Below are 12,500 nucleotides of genomic sequence, written 5' to 3'. Positions count from 1 at the left end.
ATAGAAAATTCAGGTATAAATGAAGCCACCATCAACCTTCGTTAAACTTCCTTAACTTTAGCACTCCTTTTATCGTGCCATGATAATGATTTCACTAGCGATGGAAAAAGTGATACACGTATGAGACAATGTATTAATATATACGTTCATATATCAAGTTATCCGGATATCTAGCATATGAGAAGCAGCGTTTAGAGAGTTCGTTCTTATCGTCATTTCGTTAACACAGTTATTAGATTTCCGTAACACATTATTGCTACTTCTGCTATTCTCTGTTTCCATTCTCTCAAACGCTCTTAATATCTCTTTCGAATTGGATTGAAAGCAGAATTTAGGCCAAGCACTGGGACCTATGAGTTCATTTAGCGTTGAAACGGAAATAGATAGCAAGAAGGTTTGAAAGGTGTAACAGGAGGAAAACCTCAAAGCAGTTGCACTATGAATCAACTGTTAGGAGAGGGTGAAAAGTAAGATAGAAAAAAGAGAATATGAAAGGAGGTACAGTAAAAGGAAGAAAAGGGGTTAAGTAATACCTACAGTGTACCGCATGAGGTGCTCTTTCGTAAGATTGTTATTTCGACAAAGTTCAATTAAGCTTCAGGAAAAGTACTCTTCCTCTGAAGTGAATTTGTCATATTTGTCAGCAGACCATCACTCATGCAATCAATGTAAATCAGTATTCCAAGAGTTATTTTGTTCCTTAGCTCACTCCTTCGCTTAAGTGTCAAGATTTATCACTACTCCATTCCTTCCTTGGCCTTCAAGGAATTATTAGGATTTTCCTTTCATCGGCCCCTGCTACTCGACGGAGTTTTTTTTTTTTTCTTTTACTGGTTTTAAAAGTCCAGAAAACTTTTCCCATCCTGATGTATACATCCTAGAATTAAACTTGTCTCCCTTATCCTACACCTCCCACCTTACTTCGCTAACATATGTCTTCGGAACTGTGAATCTCCATCTAAGATTCCAAACTTTCAGATGGATTTAGCGAAGAGGTGAGAGACTGTACGTGTTAATATTTATGAAGAAAGTAAAACATATCTACGGGTCTGTGTGTGTGTGTGTGTGTGTGTGTGTTGTGTGTGTGTGAAGGGATACAACACATTCCATTGTAGGACCTTCTATGTGACACATAGAATAAACTGCCACAAGAAGTTGTGAATAGCAACAATGTGGAAGAGTTTAAAAGAAAGCTAGACCAAATCATTAGGACACTGTGAATGAACAGTAAAACCTGCTCATAGAGATCAGTGAGCACATGATGTCTCCTCGGATGTACTATTAAGACTTTGAGACATCGTATTCCTTGTGACTCCTTGTAATTCTCTCTCTCTCTCTCTCTCTCTCTCTCTCTCTCTCTCTCTCTCACCCATATTTGTATTATTAGCCGGTAAATCCTCTCCTTCTACCTAGCAACTGTTGGTTTGAACATTGTCCTCCTACCCTCCTCCTCTCTTTCTCCCTCTATCATGTACAGACATACCCTTCTCTCTCTCTCTCTCTCTCTCTCTCTCTCTCTCTCTCTCTCCCCGACACATACACAAGAATTATTTGTCATATTAGCTGCTTAATCTTTCTGTCACTACCTGTGACCCATCAACTAGAAATTAACTCTTTCAGTCCCTCACTCACTTTCTACATTGTAATCCTTGTAACCCCTTATACCTCTCTCTCTCTCTCTCTCTCTCTCTCTCTCTCTCTCTCTCTCTCTCTCTCTCTGTAATTGTATGCTGTTTCTTTATCTAAGCATCTTAGAGTATCCGATTATCCGATATCACTAAGAATATCACTAAGATACAATGCACATATATCAATTAAAATAACCTAATTGCTTAATAAAAAAAAGAAGCGTATTATTCACCGGAATACGTCTCAGTCAAATTAATAATTAATGAATTGAATTACGAATGGTATGCGCCTAAAATAAAGCTATCGATCAAACCTGCTCATTTGTCTTGTCTCATCAAAACTGAATTTGCAGGTTCCAAGTAATGTTGATATTGATGGGAATTCCTCTGAACCTTAAAATAGAGGGATAGCTACTACTCACTTATCAGAGAGAGAGAGAGAGAGAGAGAGAGAGAGAGATTTTCTCTTTTCTGGTGAGAATAAGATAAATGGGTTAATCGTGTTGCCAGCTATCTAGGTCAAGGAACGCAGTTATTATTAATATCGAATAAAATTAATGGCCATTGGGGATGATGGAAACTATTTCTATGTGAGACTGTTACAATTTGCTTTCATTCTTCTTCTTCTTCTTCTTCTTCTTCTTCTTCTTCTATTGTCCGTGGTCCGTGTGGATGCCTCCTGGTATTCCAGTCTAGAAAACGCACTCTTCTACATATATGCAAAGTAGACGGTTTGTGAATAGTCGTGGTGTGCGCAGGTACAAAGGTTGTGGAAGATAATTGATAGAATTTCTCTCTGCTTCGGCTCAACATAAATTTGTGTGAAATTTCTGATGGAAATTTCTTATAGTGGCAAAGAAGAGTGAAACAACGATGATGGACTTTGAAGAAGTTCCAGTTCTATAATTCTTTGTTATTATTATTGTTGTTGTTATTATTATTGGGAAAGTAAATCCATAGTAGTATGCATGTTTGATTTTGTTTGTTAAAGCATATTGACCTTATCAATTGACAAGGATTGACAAGGATGACCGGGCAGGTCATCGAAAGCTTTCTACTGTACTATATATTTTTACAAACAATATCCAACAGGCATACTAAAGTGGATTTACTTTCCTATTTATTGACTCATGTGATTATGAGTTTTCTTTGATCATTATTATTATTATTATTATTATTATTATTATTATTATTATTATTATTATTATTATTATTATTATTATTATTATTCCTGAGGCTGAATACCCCTTTTCTTTTGTGTAATTTGTGAAATCTTACTAAAGATACGAGTGACAGTTCTTTATATTATTATTATTAGTTATTATTATTAATTATTATTATTATTTATTATTATTATTCTTTCTTGGTCTATCACAGTCATCCTCTTCGACTGGGTGGTTTTTCTAGTGTGGGGTTCCGGGTTGCGTCCTGCCTCTATTATTATTATTTTTTGTTTTGTCTATCACAGCCTCCTAATTCGACCGGGTGGTATTTATAGTGTGGGGTTCCGGGTTGCGCATCCTGCCTCCTCAGGAGTCCATCACTCTTCTTACTATGTGCGCCATTTCTAGGATCACACTCTTCTGCATGAGTCCTGGAGCTACTTCAGCTTCTAGTTTTTCCAGATTCCTCTTCAGAGATGTTATTATTATTATTATTATTATTATTATTATTATTATTATTATTATTATTATTATTATCTCTGTTGTTGATTTTTATTTTTAAATTAATCTCTTTACTTTAAAATTTCTTCATATTTAGACAGCGAGAGAGAGAGAAAGAGAGAGAGAGAATTTTTTGCGGGGCGCAAACTTTCGCTAAACCGCCCCCCCCCCCCCCCCACCCACCCACTTTTCCCATCGTCCTTTTTGCTTTTGCAAAAACAGAACCCGACCGGAAAAATGCTTTCGGTGATGTTTTATGCATCAGTTCTGATTAGCGTGCTTCAGAATTAGCATAGATAATCAGGTTTTATTTGAAGTTAATTATTTTTATAGTCTTCCCCACCCCCCACCCTAGGACGTGGTTGGCGGGGGTGGGAGGGTGGGTGGGATACGGTGGGATGGATTCGTCGGTCTCATAATTAAAAGAAAAAAAAAATTGAGGATTGCCGAGACAGAGATAACGAATATTTTGCGTCGATTTTTCCCTATTTGCCTTTTGCAGTCCTTGATTTTTCTCGATTTCTCCATCTCTATTACTGATTTTTGTTTTCTAATAAATTTTCATACGTGAATGCAGAGAATTAGATTACTGATTTTATGTTTATTTGCTTTTATTCAATATTTATTTTATTTCAATTCTTTTGATCGAAATGAAAAAAAAAAAAATCTTTTTTTTCTTTTTTATGTTTCCAAAACATCCAAAAATATTGATAATTAAGAGAGCTTGTAAAAACCCGACGTTATTTTAAAAAGGATTCGAAAATTCGTAACTGTTTCGCAGGGTGGATTAAATTTAGGGAATTCTTGTGCTTATAAGCTTACGATAATAAATAAGAAATGTTTAAAAGAATATTACTAGAATTATTATTATTTCTAATAGGACGAAACCTTTTCATATGCAACAAACCATTGACTTGAAATTCAAGCTTCCAAAGAATATGGTGGCCATTAGGAAGAGGTAAGAGGAAGTAAAAGGAAATACAGAAAGAGGAGAGAAAGAGGAGATGCCAAAGAGTTTCGTTAAATAAGTCAATGATCTTTATTTTCAAAGCTACGATTTTTTTAAAAGAAAAACTCTTCCAAAGAATTTTGCTAAATACGGCAACGATTTTTTTTCAAAGCGACGATTTCTTCAAAGGAAAACTCTTCCATAGAGTTTCGTTAAAAAAGTCAATGAGTTTTATTTTCAAAGCTACCATTTCTTTAAAACAAAAACTCTTCTAAAGATTTCGTTATATACCTCAATGATTTTTATTTCAAATCTGTCATTTCTTTAAAAGAAAAATCTTCCAAAGAGTTTCCTTAAATAAGTCAATGAGTTTTATTTTCAAAACTACCATTTCTTTAAAACAAAAACTCTTCTAAAGATTTCGTTAAATAACTGGATCATTTTTATTTTCAAATCTGCCATTTCTTTAAAAGAAAAATCTTCCAAAGAGTTTCCTTTAAATAGGTCAGTGAGTTTTATTTTCAAAGCTACCATTTCTTTAAAACAAGAACTCTTCTAAAGATTTCGTTAAATAACAGGATGATTTTTATTTTCAAAGCTACCATTTCTTCAAAAGAAAAATCTTCCAAAGAGTTTCGTTAATTAACTCAATGACTTATTGTCAAGGCTACTATTTCGGATTTCGTTAAATAGGTCAATGAATTTTATTTTCAAAGAAGCATTTCTTTAAAAGAAAAACTCTCCCAAAAGAGTTTCGTTAAATAAGTCAATAATTTTTAGTTTTAAAGCTACCATTTCAAAGAGTTTCGTTCAATAAGTCAATGATTTTGATTTTTAAAGCTACCATTTCAAAGAGGTTCGTTAAATGAGTCAATGATTTTTTTTTATTTTCAAAGCTACCATTTCTTTAAAAGAAAAACTCTCCCAAAAGAGTTTCGCTCTCAGAATGTTCCCAGGCCACGTGGCCGCACCGAGTGCATATTTATTTCCTTCACGCAACGCCTGAGTAGCCGAGTGCTTGCAGAAATGGCCTCCGGCCTCTCTAACACCGAACCAATTTCATCATCAAATATACTCTTTTTCCTTCGGGAAACAGAATGGAGAGTAATTGCTTTCGGAGGAAGGTCTTAATTGGCACGTCAGTCATTTTCTTTTATTTCCCTTTTTCCTTTCCAGCCTTTGTTTTACGTTTCTTCGATTGTCCAGTTATCTTGTAGGAGGGGGGGGGGGGGGGGGGGGGGGGAGGGGGGGGGGGGGGGGGTGGGGGGGGGGGCGGTGAGAATTGTGCAAGAATTGAAGTGGGTCGTTTCGAGTTTTTAAAAGCAGAATATTTTTCAACAGAGAACAAGAAGGATATCTGAGAATTTTTGCGTAAATGACATTGAGTAACAACGTTTTGGTGACTGATAGGGCTAAACAGCATTAACACACGAATCTGTCATAAACTAATATACCCAATCTCATAGTCAATTATTAAAAATTCCTCACTAAAATAAAATATGATCTTTATCCACTGAATCCTCATAACAAATCCTATATCTGACAAATATACGATCAAAAACCCCCATAATGTCTAGACAGCAAAACTCCTGTAATGTTTATATAGCTAACCTCCATCAAACATAATGCCGAATATCCCTTCTATCTTACATATACCAAGATAAATTCTACCTCCTTTCTATAATAGAAATCCTATGTAAAGCTTAACCCCGATTACAAGTTTCCCAGGAAAAAAAATAATAGTAATTCAACTTTTCCCATTACAAAATGTATAAGGAGAGAGAGAGAGAGAGAGAGAGAGAGAGAGAGAGAAATATATATATATATAAATACACACACACACATATATATATATATATATATATATATATATATATATATATATATATATATATATATATCAGTGCTTTTCCATATAAAACGCAGTATGTATCGTTACGGAATTTGCTGCCGCAACATATCCTATCGACCCGAATTGACCCCTTAAATTCTTCCCATGGAATGTCATCATCGACATCCCTGAAAACGGTGCAAACCTCCGAGTAATCAACTCCAAAAGAAAATATCAGCAACCGGTCTCATCACAGCATTGTCAGCATTAGGTCACCTGTGTATACAGCATGTGCTCAAATCGCACTATGGACCTGTTTAGTCAGACTTGTAAACTCAGAAATCATCATTCCTTCAAATGGCCCAAAAATCTTTACTCATACTATAGAACCACATTACTCAAAAATTATCCTCAGGTCGTTGCTTCAAGGGTACCCAAAAATTGTCCTCGAAAACGTAACTCATTCATGATACTACCACATGAATATAAAACTGCAATAATCACCTTGTCGAGATATAAACCACAGAAAACCACAATTCAACAAGTATATACCGCCAAATATAACCAATGGTGAATATAAAAATACAACACCTATATAGGGCCCCATAAAATCACAATGCACTAGTGCCACCCTCAAGAGCCATAATACCAAAAGAACCACAATCCCCACCTCTTTGGCTCTTAAAACCACAGATCACCACCAAAAATTATAGCCACAAAAATTCACCACCAAAATAGCCACAAAAAATTCAGTCTCAATAAACCAATACCGCCAGGAATCACCACACGGACCTTTTATAATATTTCTCAACTTAACAGAAATTTCCCATATTTTCTACACCGTTTTTCCTCGTGAAATAATTACCTCTGGTTTTCACGCCAAGTCGCCATAAATAGTAGAAGAAATGAAAAGAAAAAAAACGTTACATTAAACTGACTAATCGCATTTCATCATCAATTAACAAAATCAGATAAAAATGCAACTGCGCAATATTATTTTTAGTTACTACAACCAACTCTTTTCAGTTTAGATATATGAGTTAATTTCGACCGACCTGTCCTTTTATCTAAGATATAAATCTGTTTCCTGTCTTTTCCTCAATAACTCTAAAAGGACCTTCAAATTTCGGACCCAATTTGTAATTTAGTTCATTTCTCACATTGATTTTTAAAATTACATTGTCTCCAACAGTGATTTTAACATCAAATGTTTTTTTATTACTTCTTTCCATCATTTCTTGGGTCGTAGCCTCGAGATTACGGCTGAGACATTTTAATGGAATCACTAACCATAGTGTTGATGTTATGTCTAACAATATCTATATATCTATCCCCGTTTTTATCATTTCCTCCTACAGTCTTCCTGGGAGCTTCGTGCACTTTCCTGTTTGCTCGTTCACATAACCCATTAGCTTCAGGTCTGTGTGGAATAATTGTATCCCCATGAATTCTGCCAAACATTCTTAAGTTTTGTTTACAAATTCCCTGCCATTGTCGGTCAATAAAACCTCGGGTGAGCCATATCTGCAAATGATACCATTGAAATATGCTATAGCTACTTCTTCAGGTGTTTTATGCTTAAGTGGAAAAATTTCTACTATACTCGTTAGTTCATCTATTATTACTAACAGGCACTAATTCGCATATCTAGATTCACAAAAATTTCCTAGGATATCCATATATATTTTCTCAAAAGGTCTACTTGCTATCGGATATGACCCTAATTTGCAGGAAGTTATCCTTGCAGGTTTGCAAGCATTGCATACTGTACAGTTTTTCACAAAATTTTCCACATCTTTCCCAATATTTTTCCAAATATATTTAGCACGCACCTCATTACACATTTTTTCTATCCCCAAGTGTGGACTATATCCAAAACCACTGGAATTAGGACTTTCGGAATTACGATCTGTGTTGTGTTTCCTTAATTTATATTTAATTTTCCTGACCAACAGATTACCTTCTAATTCTAAACCTGAAAAAGGTAACTTATATCCTTTCCTGACTAATTCCCCTATAAGAAACGCTTTTGCGTCTGCCAAAATTTCTCTTCATCCTGTCTTTGCTCTATTAGACTCATATCCCATTGTATAGAATCACATGTAACTAGCGTAACTTGAGATCCTTCCATGTCATCAAAATTTTTACTAAGGGCATCTGCTACTACATTTAATTTGCCTTCGATATATTTGACCTTTGCATCGAAGTCCCTGATAGTTAAGAACCATCGAGTTCTTTTAAGTGACAAATCAGTTTTATTAAAAAGACCCAATAATGGCTTGTGGTCTGTAAGGACTTCTACTTTATTCCCCATCAGTAACATTTTAAAATGAACCAAACTTGATACTATTGTAAAGGCTTCTTTATCTACGGTAGTCATTAATCTTTCATTGCTGCCCTTTGTCCTAAACTTCCTGCTATAAAACGCTATGAGACTGAATTTCCCATCAATTTTTTGCAGAAGGCAAGCACCTATACCCTCCTGACTGGCGTCAGTCACTAATGTGAATGGTTTGCTGAAATCTGGAAATGTCAGAACTGGGGGATTCATTAACACGTCCTTAAGTTTTTGAAAACTTTCTTTCTGGGGTTTTCCCCAATGAAACTGAATGTCTTCCCACAATACATCTGTTAGGGGAGCTGCTATGTTAGAAAATCCTTTCACAAAGCTACAGAAAAATTCTGCCATCCCCAGGAATGACTTAATTTCTTTCTTTGATTTCGGGGTGCGAAAATCCGATATTGCTTTAACTTTATCGTCATTTACTCTAACCCCTTCCTTGGATATGACATGTCCTAAATATGTGATTTGGTTTTTCAAGAAGGAACACTTAGCTAGCTTAATTTTCAATCCTGCTAACTTAAGTCTCCTACGTACGTACTTCCTTAAGCACTTCCAGGTGTTGCACGATCGAGTCTGTTGCAATTAATATATCATCCAAGTACACAAAAACATGTTTACCCAATAACCAGTGCAAAACTGTGTTTGCCAACCTGGTAAAGGTCATCGGACTGCCCGATAAACCGAACGGCATCCGCATAAATTCATAGTGTCCCTTGGGCACTGAAAAGGCCGTATATTCCTTACTATTTTCACTGAGAGGGACCTGCAGAAAACCCTGCGCTAAATCAGTTGAGCTATGAATATTATGTCCCCCGATTTCTACAAAAAATATCTGGTATGCGTACGACTGGGTACCGGTCAGGAATTGTTTTTTCATTCAAACGTCAAAAATCGACGCATATTCGGACAGAACCGTCCTTCTTATGCACTGCTAACAGAGGAAAGTTGTATGGAGACACACTAGGTCTAATGATTCCTTCCTCTTCCCACTTATTGACCTCTTTTTCTACCTGTTCCCTGATTTTGAAAGGTATGCGGTGTGCAGGAATAAAAATGGGTTTTGTACCTTTCTCTAAGTTTACCTTATGTTCTAACACATTAGTTAATCCCAGTTTATCCCCTTGTAAAGCTACCGTGTCACCAAATTCTGCCAAGAGCTCGCTTACCATTTCTATATGCTCAGTTTTCCCCTCTACAATAGCCACTGAACCACCGTCATTACTCCAATCTTGGAGATCTACCACATATGTATTCTTCTGGTATTTCCTAACTGTATCATTACAGTTCAGTAATTCTATCCATGTAACACCAGTGTTTGATACACTGTTCACTGATGCAGTGCTAATAAGCCCTCTTAGTTTCTCGCTACCCTCAATTACACATACTTCCGTGTGTTTTTCACTTCCCTCAATTTGACTTTTACCATAGTCTTTGAACCTGGCCTTTATATAACATCCTCAGATAAAACACATTTATATTTTTGGTTAGTACCTCCCCGTTCCACGATCCCATAAATATCACTACCCGTGGTTCTCATTGCATCCACCAAGACCCCATTGTTAGTATCAGTAATAATATCAGTATTAGTATCAGTATAACCATCCATAACGCCATTGTCAAACCCACCAAAATTGTTACCGCTGTCGCCCCCAATATACTGTTTAACATCACCACAGTTATTCCGCGTATCATCAGCGTGGGTTTTGGTATCACCATTCCCCATATCCCAGGTATCATTACCATTAGTACTGCCAAACACACCCCCATTTTCAGTAATCTCCATATCTTCAGTTTCACTTGTGTCGTCATAAGGGATAAAAACACCGGGTATTCCAACTGTTATACCACTAACACCTGCATGGACCGATATATTGTGTCTTCTACTGTTGCCCAACGCAACCCCTTTTATAACCAAAAACGATTCTATTAACACTCTATCACCCAGAGTAAACCATATTCTAACAAAACCCAGGGGAGTTTAATCTATGGGCTTGCACATCACACACTGCCTCCGTTGAGGGTTTCAAAAGGTAATGGGAGAACATGTATTGATACAGATTATGATCCATTAAATTGATAGATGCACCGGTGTCAATAAAGACCAGGATATCCACATCTTCCACTGTTCCATATACTATAGGCCTGGGCTCTGGAGCGTCCCCCACGAGACCACAATGGCAAGTATAAATCATCTGTACCCTTTTTGTTGATCGGCTTTCCACAAATTTCGCCGTTCCCTTTGCCCTCTTAAGTGACCTGCCTGGGAAGTTCTCATATTGTAACTTTCGGATTTTTGAGGTGTAGGCCTCGTATCTCTCCGTATCTGAGACGGACAAGCTTGCCTACAGTGATCCACACTCTTACACATTCCACAATATTTGACTCTACATACTTTCTTTGTGTGCCCTGGTTTATTACAATTGTAGCAACACAACTGCTGTTGCCTTTGATCGATCGATCCTCTACTATATTCCACTTTTGCACACAAACGGGGAGAAGGAAATTCTGTCTCTTTGCATTGTATTTCTTGGACTGGTCCCATTAAAGAATGTACTATCCATCGTGGAACATTTGGAGATGTTTCTGAATTTGGGCATAAATGAGTAATTTGTCTGATGTAGGTCCAATCTTTTCATCAAAACTGTATACTATTGCGTCTGGTACGTCGCGTAATAGCATTGCAAAATGTATCAATTTGTGTAAATTGTCGAATGAGACATTATTCCCATTTACCCATTTGTAATTTTTCAATTTCTGTATCCATTCTCCCGCTGAGTCAAAAACGTTTTGGGCTGTGCACAATAATAATAATAATGATAATAATAATAATAATAATAATAATAATAATTAATAATAATAATAATAATAATAATAATACCTGAACTGCCATTACACGTCATCCCTGCAGAACCCCAGAAAACATCTAATATTAAAAAAAAGCATTCAGGCGTCGTGGCGGCAAAGCAGAGAAGTTATAAGCGGCCTTTAATGGCGATTTTATCTTGTTTCACAGGATGGTTTCCGTGATTGGAACACTCCCCGCCGCGGTGGAGGTCATTCGGGGTCAGATACGCTGGGATGGGTTTTATGGCGCCTGGAGACATTCGGCTGTCTGAGGAATGACCGCCCAACCACACAGTGGCCTTTGGACGACCATCGTTCGCTCCATCTATCACCGACTGAGAAGGATGTCATGGGTTTTTTTTGGTTACGTTCAGTCGCTCTTATGTAAATATATATATATATATATATAATATATATATATATATATATATATATATATATATATATATACACACTTTGCTATTATAGATCGTTGGGTTTCCAGGATCTGGTTAAGGTATCGAGGGAAGTTAATGTTGAGATACGCATTTTCTTTTAAACCTAAACATTATTCATTTGGTAATTGCATTCCCGTAATGACCAGGTTACTGAGGAAATACGTATGGAAGGATATAATATCTGGAAAACACGCACGCGTGGTAGGTGTGCAAGATAAATTGGTGTTGAAATACGCTAACTTAGTTTTTTATTTTATTTTATTTAAAATAATTATTCTTCATTCGGCAACTGCTCTGGACTAACATCTAAGTTACTAAGGAAATCATGCATTCAAATGATGAATCTGTAACAGGTATTCATGTATATGTGGTTGATTGAGTATGAGAGAGAGAGAGAGAGAGAGCGAGAGAGAGAGAGAGAGAGAGTTTCGGCCAGCAGTCGACCCAGCCATGGATGACTACCAATGGAGAGAGAGAGAGAGAGAGAGAGAGAGAGAGAGAGAGAGAGAGAGTTTCGGGCAGCAGTCGACCCAGCCATGAATGACTACCAATGTCATTTGGAGTTAAGAAGTAGGAAAGGGGCTATTCTCTTCATTCATCGAAACTTGATAAACGAGAGAGAGAGAGAGAGAGAGAGGAGAGAGAGAGAGAGAGAGAGAGAGAGCACCTTTCCCTTATGATGGTTTGTTATTGCAACCCAAATTTTTCACGCGATCTAGTATTAGACGTGTAAAAGTAAATTGGCTATTCCTTGGATACTGAACTAGAGAATTAAATGGCATCCCTCGACAGACGAAGTGATT

Source organism: Macrobrachium nipponense, chromosome 39 (assembly GCF_015104395.2).
Source record: "Macrobrachium nipponense isolate FS-2020 chromosome 39, ASM1510439v2, whole genome shotgun sequence".
NCBI lineage: Eukaryota > Metazoa > Arthropoda > Malacostraca > Decapoda > Palaemonidae > Macrobrachium > Macrobrachium nipponense.
The sequence above is the reverse complement of the archived record's forward strand: the minus strand, read 5'-3'. Positions refer to the sequence as shown.